The sequence below is a fragment of the Schistocerca serialis genome, chromosome 6, assembly GCF_023864345.2.
Source record: "Schistocerca serialis cubense isolate TAMUIC-IGC-003099 chromosome 6, iqSchSeri2.2, whole genome shotgun sequence".
In the NCBI taxonomy this organism is placed as follows: Eukaryota; Metazoa; Arthropoda; class Insecta; order Orthoptera; family Acrididae; genus Schistocerca; species Schistocerca serialis.
In genome coordinates this window covers 713,072,012-713,088,188 of record NC_064643.1, presented here as the reverse complement: position 1 = coordinate 713,088,188, position 16,177 = coordinate 713,072,012, and positions in this window count along the sequence as shown.

Sequence of the window (16,177 nt, the reverse complement as noted above, 5' to 3'; positions counted from 1 at the left end):
GAGGAAAACATAGTGCATTTTCGTTGTTATGTGGTAAATCTGTGACATGAACAGTCCTATATACAGTATTATCGCAAATTGGTAATGCAGACCAAACGCCAGTTTATTTTGAGATGTCAGTCAACAACTCCGTGGACAGGAAAAGAAATCCAGCATCATGATATGAACTGGCAGCAATCAGAAGCAAAGGTTTACAGTGAAGTTGTGTGTAACTGACGATGGACGAAAGCTACCACCTTGTTGTTGTTGTTGTTGTTGTTGTGGTCTTCAGTCCTGAGACTGGTTTGATGCTGCTCTCCATGCTACTCTATCCTGTGCAAGCTTCCTCGTCTCCCAGTACCTACTGCAACCTACATCCTTCTGAATCTGCTTAGTGTATTCATCTCTTGGTCTCCCTCTACGATTTTTACCCTCCACGCTGCCCTCCAATGCCAAATTTGTGATCCCTTGATGCCTCAAAACATGTCCTACCAACCGATCCCTTCTTCTAGTCAAGTTGTGCCACAAACTTCTCTTCTCCCCAGTCCTATTCAATACCTCCTCATTAGTTACGTGATCTACCCACCTTATCTTCAGCGTTCTTCTGTAGCACCACATTTCGAAAGCTTCTATTCTCTTCTTGTCCAAACTAGTTATCGTCCATGTTTCACTTCCATACATGGCTACACTCCATACAAATACTTTCAGAAACGACTTCCTGACACTTAAATCTGTACTTGATGTTAACAAATTTCTCTTCTTCAGAAACGCTTTCCTTGCCATTGCCAGTCTACATTTTATATCCTCTCTACTTCGACCATCATCAGTTATTTTACTCTCCAAATAGCAAAACTCCTTTGCTACTTTAAGTGTCTCATTTCCTAATCTAATTCCCTCAGCATCACCCAATTTAATTTACTACATTCCATTATCCTCGTTTTGCTTTTGTTGATGTTCATCTTATATCCTCCTTTCAAGACACTGTTCATTCTGTTCAACTGCTCTTCCAAGTCCTTTGCTGCCTCTGACAGAATTACAATGTCATCGGCGAACCTCAAAGTTTTTACTTCTTCTCCTTGAATTTTAATACCTACTCCGAATTTTTCTTTTGTTTCCTTTACTGCTTGCTCAATATACAGATTGAATAACATCGGGGACAGGCTACAACCCTGTCTCACTCCTTTCCCAACCACTGCTTCCCTTTCATGCCCCTCGACTCTTATAACTGCCATCTGGTTTCTGTACAAATTGTAAATAGCCTTTCGCTCCCTGTATTTTACCCCTGCCACCTTCAGAATTTGAAAGAGAGAATTCCACTTAACATTGTCAAAAGCTTTCTCTAAGTCTACAAATGCTAGAAACGTAGGTTTGCCTTTTCTTAATCTTTCTTCTAAGATAAGTCGTAAGGTTAGTATTGCCTCATGTGTTCCAACATTTCTACGGAATCCAAACTGATCTTCCCCGAGGTCCGCTTCTACCAGTTTTTCCATTCGTCTGTAAAGAATTTGCGTTAGTATTTTGCAGCTGTGACTTATTAAACTGATAGTTTGGTAATTTTCACATCTGTCAACACCTGCTTTGTTTGGGATTGGAATTATTATATTCTTCTTGAAGTCTGGGGGTATTTCGCCTGTCTCATACATCTGACTCACCAGATGGTAGAGTTTTGTCAGGACTGGCTCTCCCAAGGCCATCAGTAGTTCTAATGGAATGTTGTCTATTCCCTGGGCCTTGTTTCGACTCAGGTCTTTCAGTCTCTGTCAAACTCTTTACGCAGTATCTTATCTCCCATTTCGTCTTCATCTACATCCTCTTCCATTTCCATAATATTGTCCTCAAGTACATCGCCCTTGTATAAACCCTCTATATACTCCTTCCACCTTTCTGCCTTCCCTTCTTTGCTTAAAACTGGGTTGCCATGTTAGCTCTTGATATTCATACAAGTGGTTCTCTTCTCTCCAAAGGTCTCTTTAATTTTCCTGTAGGCAGTATCTATCTTACCCCTAGTGAGACAAGCCTCTACATCCTTACATTTGTCCTCTAGCCATCCCTGCTTAGCCATTTTGCACTTCCTGTCGATCTCATTTCTGAGAAGTTTGTATTCCTTTTTGCCTGCTTCATTTACTGCATTTTTATATTTTCTCCTTTCATCAATTAAATTCAATATTTCTTCTGTCACCCAAGGATTTCTATTAGCCCTCGTCTTTTTACCTACTTGATCATCTGCTGCCTTCACTACTTCATCCCTCAGAGCTACCCATTCTTCTTCTACTGTATTTCTTTCCCCCATTCCTGTCAATTGTTCCCTTATGCTCTCCCTCAAACTCTCTACAACCTCTGGTTCTTTCAGTTTATCCAGGTCCCATCTCCTTAAATTCCCACCTTTTTGCAGTTTCTTCAGTTTCAATATGCAGTTCATAACCAATAGATTGTGGTCAGAATCGACATCTGCCCCTGGAAATGTCTTACAATTTAAAACCTGGTTCCTTAATCTCTGTCTTACCATTATATAATCTATCTGATACCTTTTAGTACCTCCAGGATTCTTCCAGGTATACAACCTTCTTTTATGATTCTTGAACCAAGTGTTAGCTATGATTAAGTTGTGCTCTGTGCAAAATTGTACAAGGCAGCTTCCTCTTATGTGATATTTAAAAGGAAAACTATTCCAAAAGTATCAGTGAAAGGCATATCAGTGAGAGCGAATCCAGAAGGGTGAATGGACAGTGACCTTGTGATTGACTGGGTGACACACGTGTCGTCCTGGTGCGTTACTGAATTTATGTAACATGCTTGTGCTGGACAGCGTCCGTGGACATATAACTAAGGAAGTGTGAGACAAATGACAAAAAGGAAAAACTGACTTGGTCATTATCCCTCGAGGCCTAACATACATCCTACAACCACTAGATGTGTGTATAAATCGGCCGTTCAAAGCTGTATTTAAACAATGATATATACAATGGATGGCTACAGCTGGAGTTGTTCCAGACATACAAGTGGGTGAAAAGTGCATGGAACTCGACTGCGCAACCACTGCTGGAAAAACCCACCAAAAATATGGTATCACAAATTCACTGGATGGAACTGAGGATGACACTTCATTGGAAGATGGTGACGGCAACAATTACTCTCCCTCTAGTGATGACGAAGAAAATGATGATGAATAGGGAGGTAAGGGAACATATTTATTGACTAAATTATTTTATTGCACATATTAACATTCAATTCTTAAACATAGTAATTCACATTTCTTTTCTACATTTAGAAGTACAATTTCTGTCTTTCACTATTTCTGAAACAAAAACTTGTCCATGGAGTAGAAGGAGTTGTCTAAAAGAAATGATTTTAAGCTAGATTTAAAACTTGATCTGCTACCTGCCAGACACTTTATGTTGTTGGGCAAACGATCAAAGATTTTAGTTTCTGGATAATGTATTCCTTTTAGAGCAATTGACAGCTTCAGTAACGGATAGGAAAAGTCATTTTTCCCCTCTAGTGTTGTATATATGAATGTCACAATTCTTCTCGAATTGAGATGGATTATTTGTAAAGAATTTCATTAGTGAATATATGTACTCTGATAGTGCAGTTAAAATACCTAACTCCTTGAAAAGGAGTGGGTGAACACCACTAATTATTCTCACTGCTTTCTTTTGTGCAATCATAACTTTATATCTAAGTGGTGAGCTACCCCAGAAAACTATTCCATAAGACATTATTGAGTGGAAACATGCAAAGTATGTTAGGAGGCTGATTTGTTTATTACCAAGACTAGTGATTATACGAAGAGCGAAAGAAACTGAACTTAGTTGTATGAGAAGCTCAGTAATATGCTTCTTCCAGTTCAACTTGTCATCAATGTGAACACCCAAAAATTTGGAGAAATCTATCCTGTTAACTGAGCTCTGTTTATATACTACATCAATTGTAGGTATGACTCTATTCGGTGTACAGAACTGGATATAGTGAGTTTTTTCAAAATTAAGGGAGAGTCCATTTTCTGAGAACCACTTAATAATTCTTTGAAAGACATCCTTAACAATATCTTCAGCTGCTTTTTCTGGAATGGGATTTATTGTAACACTCGTGTCATCTGCAAAAAGTACTAGTTCCGCTTGCTGAACATTAAGTGAGAGCTCATTCACATGAATAAGGAACAGCATAGGACCTAAAATTGAACCCTGTCAGACTCCCTTTGTGATAACTTCCCATTCACTAGAATTTACCACCCTCCCAACATTATTTGTGCTATTCAGCACAACTTTTTGCTTTCTGTTCATTAAGCATGATTCAAACCAGCTGTGTGTATAGCCTTCAATTCCATAAAACCTAAGTTTTCTAAGAGTGTGACATGATCCACACAGTAAAATGCCTCGGAGAGATCACAAAAAATACCAACTGGCGATAATTTGTTATTTAGGGCTTGTGTACTATTTGAAGGGTAAATGTGTAGATAGCATTTTCAGTCAAGTAACCCTCCTGGAATTCGAACTGTGACATGCTGAGTAAATTATCTCCACTTAAATGTGAGACTACTCTTGAATACATAACTTTTTCAAATATTTTAGAAAATGAAGTCAGCAATGAGATTGGTCTATAATTATTTAAGTCACTCTTGTCCCCTTTCTTATGAGGTTTGACAATTGTGTATTTCAATCTGTCTGGAAAAATTCCCTGTGCCAGCGAAGCATTACATATACTGCTAACGACTCCACTTATTAATTTAGAACAGCATTTCAAAATTCTGTTAGACTCCGTCAACACCACATGAGCTCTTGTTTTTCGGTATATTTATAATTCCCATAATTTCTGTGGGGGATGCTAGTGCTATTTCTGAAGGCCTAAAGTCCTGGGGAATGACATTTTTAACATATTTTTTTGCTTCTTCAACTTAACCCTTCAACCCTATTTTTGCTGCTACATTCAGAAAGTGACCGTTAAAAATACTTGCAACTTGTGAATTATCACTCTCATCATCATCATTTAGCTTTATTGCTATGGTATGGTGTGCACTGTCAGGCTGCTCCATCTCCCGTTTGACAATATTCCATATAGTTTTAATCTTATTATCCGCATTACTAATTTCTGTCAGAACACATAAGCTTCTCGATTTCTTAATGACTTTCCTTAAAATATTACAGTATCTTTTGTAGTAAGCAAGTAACGTCAGATCCTGACTTATTCTGGCCTGTCCATATATTTCCCTCTTCCTCTTACATGATATCTTAATTCTGTTAGTAATCCATGGCTTACTTGACTTTGTAATGACTTTTTTGGATAACGTTTCAGGAAAGCAACTCTCAAATATTGAGACAAGTTTACAGTGGAAGAAATTGAATTTGGCATCAGTATCATTTTCTGTGTATACTTCATCCCATTCTACCTCTTCTAGGCTGTACTTACAGCTCTGTATCCTGTTCTCATTAATAAGCCTCCCTGCCTTGTATGAACCTGCCTGAATCCTGTAAGGTGCTATATGTGTTATTTCCATTAACTGTGCGTCATGATCAGATAGTCCGTTAACAACTGTGTACACATTAATGAAAATGTTATCGATAAGCGACCTACTATCCTGCTGCACACAAGTTGGACAATTTACAACAGCCGGCCAGCTGCATGCCACAATCGGTTGTGTTTTAATGATTTATCAACCTGTACAACAGCAAGTGAAGATTATTATGTCTCTCTTCAAACTAATTGATATTGTATGCAATTTTGAACACATCGTTACATTAGAATTTTTTTTTCTTTTTGTAAATAAAACAAATTAAAGGAAAAAAATATTTTTTCCTCCCTCAAAATTAGGGTGCACGGATTATTTGAGGGCACAGATTTTTTGAGTATATATGGTATTCTTCACATTACACAAACCTAACACCTGTCTTATTTTCAGGTCTTTTAAAATGAAACCTCTTGAGTGCCCTTTCTCTAGAATCTCGTGAGGCGCTTGGTACAGATGACGAGAAGCTTTTAACGTGTTTGTCAGCCTTGCTACTTTTCTTGTGATTTTTGATACATACAAACATGTATTCTCCAACAAGAAACTCAGCTTTTATAGCTGTAGCTCTCCTGCTATTGATTAGCTTTCCTTTGAAACTCACTATTTACAGCTTCAGTTATTTATCCATCTCTTCATTCTATGTATGTCCAACTTATTAATTTTAAAAGAGACTCACAATGTAAATAGTCTCTTGCTGCCTCACTTGAAGTCACCTGTGCTTGAATATGGTAAATGGTTCAAAAATTATCTCTACATATTTTACCCATCATAACCACTGGGTGTGATTTTCATTACATATTGTGTGGACACACTATCAAGTTTCTTGATTAGCTTCACTGCTGCATTCCATTGTGGGTGAAATTTAAATTTTAGTATTAGCTGCACTTCTTGTCCAGCACAAATTCTTTTAGCATATGAGATGTAAATTGTGGTCCTTTGTCTGACATAAGTTTCTTTGGTTTTTCCCACAATGCTGAAATACTCTGTGTCCTTAGCAGACATCACAATCTTGCTTTTAGCTTTGACAATGGATTATAATTCTATAGTTTAAACTATGCATCCATAACTACTAATATGTACTGAACACCTCCAGGTCCACTTGGTAGCGGACCTAGCCACAAGATTCCAAATTTGTGCTGGCACTATTGGACAATATTTAGTCCTACATTTAACATTTACACATACTTCAAAAGCATTTAACATTTACACATACCTTACAAGATTTTAAAATTTTCCTTATCCTTTGAGCCACTTCCTTTAAATAATCATATTTGCTAATGTGATTTAGGCACTTCTTGGGCCCAAAGTGACTGCACCTCTTTTGGATATACTCGATCAAAGGTATCACATAATCCTCTGGTATGCATACCACCAGTATGGTACTTCTGCCTCTGAATGACTAAACAGTATGCCCCGATGAAATAGAAGTTTCATCCTCTTTACTTCTTGCCTAGGATTTCAGCTAATTTCTGTGTTTTTGTACTGATACATGGATCAAATGTCTGATTTTATACACTGAACAGCCAAAGAAACTGGTGTACCTGCCTAGTATTGTGTAGGGCCTCCGCAAGCAGAAGTACTGTAACAGGACGTGGCATGGACTCCACTAATGTTTGAAGTAGTGCTGGAGGGAACTGACACCATGAGTCCTGCAAGAACTGTCCATAAATCCATAAGAGGATGAGGGGGTGGAGATCTCTTCTCAACAGCACATTGCAAGGCATCCCAGATATGCTCAATAATGTTCATGTCTGGTGAGTTTGGTTGCCAGCGTAAGTGTTTAAACTCAGAAGAGTGTTCCTGGAGCCGCTCTGTAGCAATTCTGGATGTGTGGGGTGTCACATTGTCCTGGTAGAATTGCCCAAGTCCGTCAGAGTGCACAATGGACATGAATTGATGCATGTGGTCAGATAGGATGCTCATGTATGTGCCATCTTTCAGAGTCGTATCCAGACATATCAGGGGTCCCATATCACTCCAACTGCACATGCCACACACCATTACAGAGCCTCCACCAGTTTCAACAGTCCCCTATTAACATGCAGGGTCCATGGATTCATGAGGTTGTCTCCATACCCGTACACATCCATCTGCTCGATACAATTTGAAATGAGACTCGTCCAACCAGGCAACATGTTTCCAGTCATCAACAGTCCAAAGTTGGTATTGATGGGCCCAGGTGAGGCATAAAGCTTTGTGTCATGCAGTCATCAAGGGTACACGAGTGAGCCTTGTTGATGGACCAGCATTGAAATCCACAGTGGTTTTGCGGAAAGTTACACTTCTGTCACATTGAACAAATATCTTCAGTCGTCGTTGGTCCCATACTTGCAGGATCTTTTTCCGGATGTCACAGATTTGATGTTTTACCACATTCCTTATATTCACAGTACACTCGTGAAATGTTTGTGTGGGAAAGTCCCCACTTCATTGCTACTTCGGAGGTACTGTGTCCCAATGCTCGTGCACTGGCTAGAACGCCACGTTGAAACCCACTTAAATCTTGATAACCTGCCACTGTAGCAGCAGGAACCGATCTAACAACTGCGCCAGACACTTGTTGTTTTATGTAGGCGATGCCGACTGCAGAACTGTATTCTGCCTGTTTACGTATCTCTGTATTTGAATAAGTATGCCTTTACTAGTTTCTTTGGCGCTTCAGTGTATTTTTCAATAGTAGGTTCATGTCATTGTTATACCTTGCCTTTCCTAGTAAATCTAGTGGAATTACGAATTTAAAATCTCCGATTTTGCGTCTTTCGCAATTCTACACCATACATTTGTAGCCCCTGTTAAAACCCCTTAAGATCAATGTTACAAATTCCCCCATTTATCTCGATTTTAAGTTCTTAATGTGACGTCTTGTTTGACTCTGTCTTGTTTCCTTCCTATTGACATTTGGTGTGACTGAGCAAGTTATAAGTTGCTCAAAAGACAGGTGGATCACACAATGGGTGGTGGTGTAATTAAGGGAATATTTTAGGCCATTGTGAATGTGGGAGAGGAAATGCTGATGTAATCCACAATTGGTGTTGACAACACAACTTGCAACATTTAGCTTCACTGTAGAATTATGACACCACTACTGCTAGGTTGCAACAGTAAAGGAAAAGCAATAGAGTCGATACAAAGTGTTCCAGAACAAGCCAATATGTGACAAAGGGGTCCGGCCACCACCTTTTCTTGTGCCACTTACAACTCAGTCTCATCTTCTTGCATGTAATTTCAGATGTGCTGTATTCAGCAACAATATCAGTTGTCAACCTTTTAAATACAAACACTGAGCCTCGAAGAATATACTCAGTCATAATTATAGAAATGTCGCCCACTTCCAGCTACTGAACTCTCGTCACCCAATAGCCAGCTAGCAAGCATCAACCTCCAGCGGTGATGGGCTATGGTGGTAATTGCCACGTTCATCTCTGAGATCGGGTTGTGTAGAGTGAAGAGCTGGCAGCAGCCAGTGGTGAACGGTCTCCTCTGTTTTGATCAGGCTTGGAGGACTGGGGTAATCATCATCTTCTGGTCACTATGTCATCTGTACATCCTACACAGATAGCTCATTATGAGGGATCTAGTCTTCGGCCAAGATGTGGTCGTGTGCTAGCGTTCTCGCTTCCCGCGCCCGGGTTCGATTCCTGGTGGGGTCAGGGATTTTCTCTGCCTCGTGATGATTGGGTGTTGTGTGATGTCCTTAGGTTAGTTAGGTTGAAGTAGTTCTAAGTTCTAGGGGACTGATGACCATAGATGTTAAGTCCCATAGTGCTCAGAGCCATTTGAACCATTTTGAAGATGTGTGTGTGAAGCTGGTATCTGTACAGATATCATTGGTGATCTTGCAGCTCTCAAAGAATGAAGTTATAATGAAATCTAGACCATTTGCTGCTTACAGGCATGGTCAAGTGCACAGGTGCACTTAAAGAATCAGGTGTTAACCAGATGACAGTGATCTTAAGAATGTTGGAACTCAAACCAGCATTGGGAGTTATACTAAAAAAGCAGCATCGGATGAGGAATGGAAGACTAGCTTTAGAAAAAGGAGTAGAATAACAGATTTGACTATGGCTGAATTCTTTTATCTTGGCGGCTCGTGCATGCCCGCCCAGACGCGGGAGATTGCTGCGTTGCCAGTTGCAAACGACGCACGCGCCAAGAGAAGCAGCGCCATAGTATAGTATAGTTCGCAAACTTACGTTTAGGGGGAGCGCGCAGTTGAAGTAAAGCCACCATGGCCGCATTAACCCTTTCGCTGCTACAGAGACGTGCTCCCCACCTTCCGTGCTGTGCTGTCATCACTGCACTGTTTGCCTGTGCTGACACATGGTGTTCCGACTGGTTTGACACATTTATCATTCGATTTCACAAAAAACTGTTTGGCCCAAAAATTTGATTTTTACACATCTTCTTGACTGATACCTTCCCCCCATAAATGAATTAATTTTGTTTCGATGTTCAATGCAGTTATTGTGCAGCATTAAATGTAATAAACCATTGCATGAAATTTTGAAGAGTTTGCAGAGGTAAAAGTCCATAGCGTATACTTTCCGTATGGTCAATTTTAGTTGCTACAGTGTTGAGAATGAAATGTGGACAATACACGTAAATTTCATATAAAATTTACTGTATAACAATATCTCATTTAATTTAAGTACCAGATAGGTGTCGTATGTAATATTGAGAAATATTCCGTCTTTCGCGACTGTAATAAAACTTTTATTTATACCAGAGTCATTTCGCTTTTTTCTAAAATGTTCTGATTAAAACAAAATTGGCAAAGTACACAAAACTGAATTGTGGACATAATAAAACATAGAAGCTAAAATATATTGTCAGTGAGGCGCAAGGTGCAAAAAATTTGTGTTTGTTACAACGGACAGCTAAATACTTGCCAAAACATAGATCAGTTGACGAAAACATTGAATATGATGATGTTGCCAAAGCAGCGAAGCAAAGAATTGCGGCAATCAAGTAGCTCGGCAACGTACAAGCCGAAATTCTGCTCTAAATAATACTTTTAATACTGTCGCAAAGAATGTATTTCAATATGAATAGTAAAACAGTGACTGCTGAAGAGAAGATATACAAACAAAACAGATAACATGAATATTGTTTGCGTGCCTTTTCATTGTTTTTAACTGCTGTGAAAAGAAATATTGGAGGACAAAATTAGAAAAACCGAAAACTTATTATGATTATAATGAAGAGACAAAGAACTAGAAATTTCACAAAATTACGTTCAAACGAATAAAATTCATGAAGTAAGACACTTAGATATTGTTTTCAAATAAACAAAATATTAAGCACTGAACAAGGTTTGAACTCTGAACCTTTCGCTTAGCATCCAACCACCGTAACCATTACACTAACGCTGCTCCTTATTAAAAAAAAAACCTGGGGTACTCTAAGACATCACGCAAAATACCGACAAACACTGTTGGTATGACTATGAATTATTCACATTTCGTCGAAGTACAATACGAAATAAACAATTACCGCTGTTCTTTATTGCGAAAAAGCGGTTCGTGAGAATGATACAAACACCTTTCCTTGCTATCGCCGGAATTAGGAGGCTTATTGCTTGCTTGGTTTAATTAATTAATATAATATGAAGCAATTGGTATAAAGAATGCTTTTTCCAAACTTTCTATAAAAGAAAGTTTGCTATCGAGACATTGCTTTTGTTCAATTACTTTATTTATGACTGAACATTTCTAAAACTGAAGCCACTCGTCCGTGCTGTGCACTGCAGTCGAGCTCTGGCAATGTTGTTCTCTGTTCATTAGCTGACTGTTTTGTGATGTCAGATGCGCAGAACGAACCTAAACTTGGCCGCCATAGTAAATGACGCGCACTATAGTGACATGAGCTTTGGACTGTAACTAAAATCCAGCAACTGCTGGAAAGGAACTTAAAGTGACATTAAGCAAGTGGAAGCTGTTGTGGATGAACTTAGGATATAATTTTATAGCAAGAACACAACACTTTTAGGAATACTTATCTTCTTCCATTAATATCTCAAAGATGACCACTAGCAACAACAAAATCTTCACAGAGTAAAAACACGAAAACAAAAGAAGCTCTAAGGAGCAAAGAAATTCACAACACAGAACCAAGTACCACTGTAGGAGGCGAAAGGAAACACAGTTCTGATTTATTTACTTTAACACCCCCCCCCTTCCCCCCCCCCCCCCCCCCCAACACAAATCGAACTGTGGTGCACTGAACAACTTTTAGATAAAAAATATGAGGACAAAACACATTAGTTACGAAGTCCTATCTTGGTACACATTGCTTTAAAGTTGTTTGATTTTAAAGGCTTTGTAAACATGTCACCAAGTTGATTTTCAGAACACACGTATTCATTTATATCCCTATTTTGACAGAGTTCACGCACAAAATAATACCGTATTTTGATGCGCTTAGAACGTTTGTGGAACTGTGCGTTTTTCACTAATTTAATGGCACTTGCATTGTCAATGAACAATACGGGCGCGTTTCTTCTTCCACGATCTCCAACAGCAGTCTGTTGAACCATACTAACTCCTTGGCTCCTTCACTTGCAGCAATGAACTCCGCTTCAGTGGTGGATAGTGCAACTGATTTCTGCAGTTGAGATGTCCACAATACAGCCATTATCACCACTCATTGAAACAAAACCGTTTGTTGATCGTCTTGTTTTAATGTTCAAATGTGTGTGAAATCTTATGGGACTTAACTGCTAAGGTCATCAGTCCCTAAGCTTACACACTACTTAACCTAAGTTATCCTAAGGACACACACACACCCATGCCTGAGGGAGGACTCGAACCTCCGCCGGGACCAGCCGCACAGTCCAAGACTGCAGCGCATAAAGACCACTCGGCTGATCCTGCGTGGCTTTGTTTTAATGTTGCCAGCAAAGTCAGCATCAGCATAGGCAAAAAGTATAGAAGAGTCCTAAGTCTGAAGTACCACGAAGATATCTGAAAATACGTTTTACACCGTTCCAATCAGAAGTGGGTTTAACCATAGATCGAGCAAGTTTTGAAACAGCATGAGCGAGATCTGGACGAATAGAGAATGCCAGATACATTAATGATCCGACAGCCAAACAATAAGGACCCACAGCCAAACAATAAGGAACGTTGTTGTCAAGTACATTGCTATATTCACTGTCTAATTGTTCATTATCACACGGAATTTTTAATTGTTTTGAATCAGCCATGTTAAAACGATGTAGAATCTTTTCTGTGTATTCTCACTATGAAATAAACAAGCCAGACTATCGTTGCTCTATTTGCATACCTAAAAATGAGTCTAAGGATCCCACTGTTATTTCGAATTCAGACTTTAACATATCTAAAAATGAATTCACCGCACTTTCAGTTGTTCCTACAATAAGTTCACCATCGACATAAATAGCAATCAGCAATTTTTCTATTTTGCTTTGTCGATTATAAATGCAAGGGTATGCTGTTGAACTAATAAAACCATCTTTTGTCATGAATGAATGAAACTTATTATTCCAGCAACTAGGTGATTCCTTAAGTCCATACCATGATTTCTTGAGTCGACAGACACGACGTGACCCATCATCAAAACCTTCTGGTTGAGCCATGTATATTTCTGTATTAAAGTCACCATATAAAAATGCAGTTCTAACTTCAAACTGAGCAAGTTTCAAATTTTCTTCAGCTGCAATTGCTATTACAGCACAAATAGCACCATAAGGAGCACCTGGATTAAAGGTTTCATCATAATGAAGCCCGGCACATTGAAACATACCGCGCACAACCAAACAAGCATGGTATCGATCAATCGATCCATCAAGGTTATATTTAGTATAAAGCACCTATCGATCATCGATAACACGTTTTCTACTTACGTTAGTCCCAGGTATAATTTTCTTCAAATGTATTCATTTCTTCTTTCATTGCATTAAACGATTCATTGGAATTAATACTTTCCATAGCTTCGTTGAAGTTTGTTGGTGCAAGCTCTTCATGGATTGCTTTTGTCAGGTAAACTAATGCATTTGCTTCTTGAGAATGGTGAGGCTGGTATCCTAATTCGTAGTCAGTAAATTTTACTGGGGAACTTATTTCACGAATTGGACATCGATTTGGTAACTCATTCAAATATTCTTGGTCACTAGTTTCAATTTGATCAACAGTAGATTCACTTTTCTCTCGTTTTTCTTCAGGCACGGAATTAAATTCCAATTCAATCAAATTTCGAGTAGTAAATAGCTTTTCTGGCTGAAAATCAATATTGCGTGATTTCATCACATGATGTTTTGATGGAATCCACACTTTGTAACTATCTTTGTCATTCACGTAGCCAATGAAATGACCAGGTATAGCGTTTTCAACGAACTTAGAACAAAATTTCTTTGGCAAATAAACATAGCATTTCGATCAAAAAATTCGTAGATAGTTAAAACTGTTAAACAATTTGCTAATCCACAGTTCGAAAGGTGTTTTACCTTCAACACTTGACTTCCCAGTACGACTGAGTAGAAAAATGGCTGCGTTACATGCATCAGCCCAAAATGATTTAGGTAATTTGCTAGAGGTTAACACTGAGCAAGCTAATTCAACTATATGTCTGTCTGCTTGTTCAGCTACACCATTTTGCTCAGGAGTGTCTGGACACATAAGACGAAACTCAATAACATGGTCTCGTAGAACAGCAGCTACCATGTTACAGTTAAACTCTCTTCCGCTGTCATGCTGAAATACTTTCACCTCATGACCAACAGCATCACACTCCTTCAAAAATGTTCTCAAATTATTAGCTACTTCAGATTTATTTCGTATGAAATATATCTGTACGAAATGAGACTGAGGGAGATGTTTGGGTCGGTTGCACCAAACAACACTCCCATTTTGCAGTAGTTTGTTTATTCACCTAAACACATCAAAGGCTTACGAAGAACTGACATGGTGGAACTGTTCAAAGATAATCTTAGCTTAGTTCAAAGATGATACTCAGATCAATGCTGGTGTCGACCTCATTGGCGCCACATAGCCCCCCCCCCCCCCCCCAAAGTACGGAGTACTCTTGAGAGGATGGGAGGGGGGGGGGTGACTATGGCGTTGGCAGGGGTGGTCCGCGAGAGCCAGACCACGGTCAGCTCGACAGCATTGGCGGGGAGCTGTGTGGGTAGAGGTTGTGAAGGAAGGTTCGGCCACTGAAGCTGGAAGTCGTTGAAGCGAGCCGGCCATTGTACTGGGCGTGCTGGTCGTGTAGCGACAGGTAGGCTGGCGGTTTGCAGGTGGAACAGAGCGACGACGATGTCTCCGGTGGCGAACACACGAAGTATTTCCAGGTCGATGTCGGGTGAGAGGAGAACACATTTCACCAGGTGGCAGGGAATGGCGGAGGTTGTGTCATGAGCACTGTATGAAGGGAAACACACGATGAACAGTGTATCATCGTGTAGTATTATTGAGATGTTGTGGATCATGTACGGGGGGACAGGCACAAACACCTCGAGCGAGGGCATGTTCAAGATGGGGGGGCATGAGAAACCTCGACAGGGCAAGGCAGACGACGGTGGAGATGTCGAAGGGACCGGGGAAGGGCCCGGCGGCGAGGGCGTGATCGCAAGTAAGCTCAACCTGGGGAGCATGTGGTCACTCTACGGAGTGTGTGAGACCGGAGTAGCGGGTGAGGTCGGAGAAGAGCTCGACGATTGGAGCTGGAAGTCACTCGACTGAGTGTGTAAGTCCGACGTGGAGGGAGTGGTCGGAGTGTCGTGAGCCATGACAGTGAGTGACGTGGTCGTGGCCCGAAGGGGGGGTAGAAGAAGGATTGACATGAGCCGGCTTAAGACTGTTGAGAAAGACTGTGACAGCTGAAACTTTCATCTGGATATCATAAGTGTTGGCTAAGCGCTGGAGAACTTGGTAGGGGCCGGTATATGGAGGTTGGAGGGGAGTACGGACAGTGTCATCTCAGAGCTTGACGTACTCGCAATTGTCCAGAGATTTCAGGACATGAACCTTAGGGTGGGAATGGCTGGCAGGCGGAGGGATGTGGAAGTTGATGAAGTGGTGTCTGACGCGGTCCACGAAGGAAGGTAAGTCAGACTGAGGGAGAGAAGCAGAAAGGCTCACGAGTTCGCCAGGGAGAACAATGTTCTGCCTGTATACGAACTCAGCTATTGTGCCTTTGAGGTCTTCCTTATAGATCGCATGAAAGCCGAGTAGCACAAGGGGAAGAGCCTCCGTACATAGAGAGTCGTGGCATCGAAGAGCCGCCTTGAAAGTGCAGTGCCAGCGCTCAACTAGCCCGTTACTTTGCGGGTGATATACTGTGGTATGGATGAGCCGGATGCCGCAAATGTTACAAATCTCTTTGAACAGGGCCAACTCAAATTGTCTGGCCTGGTCAGTGGTGGTGATAGCAGGACATCTGAAACGTGATACCCATGTCTCGACGAAAGCTCGAGCAACAGTTTCTGCCGTAATATTGGGGAGGGGGACAGCCTTGACCCACCGAGTTGTTTGGTCGATAGACGAGAGAACATAACGAAAGTCGTTAGAGGGGGAAGAGGGCCGACAATGTCAATATGAATATGCTGGAAACGCCCAGGAGGGATCGAAAAGGCGTCGAGGGGGGTGAAGTGTGCTTGTGTACTTTGCAGCGTTGGCACGTTATAGTATAATAAAATAATGGAATAGATGATAATAAAATGCGTGGCTTTTTAAA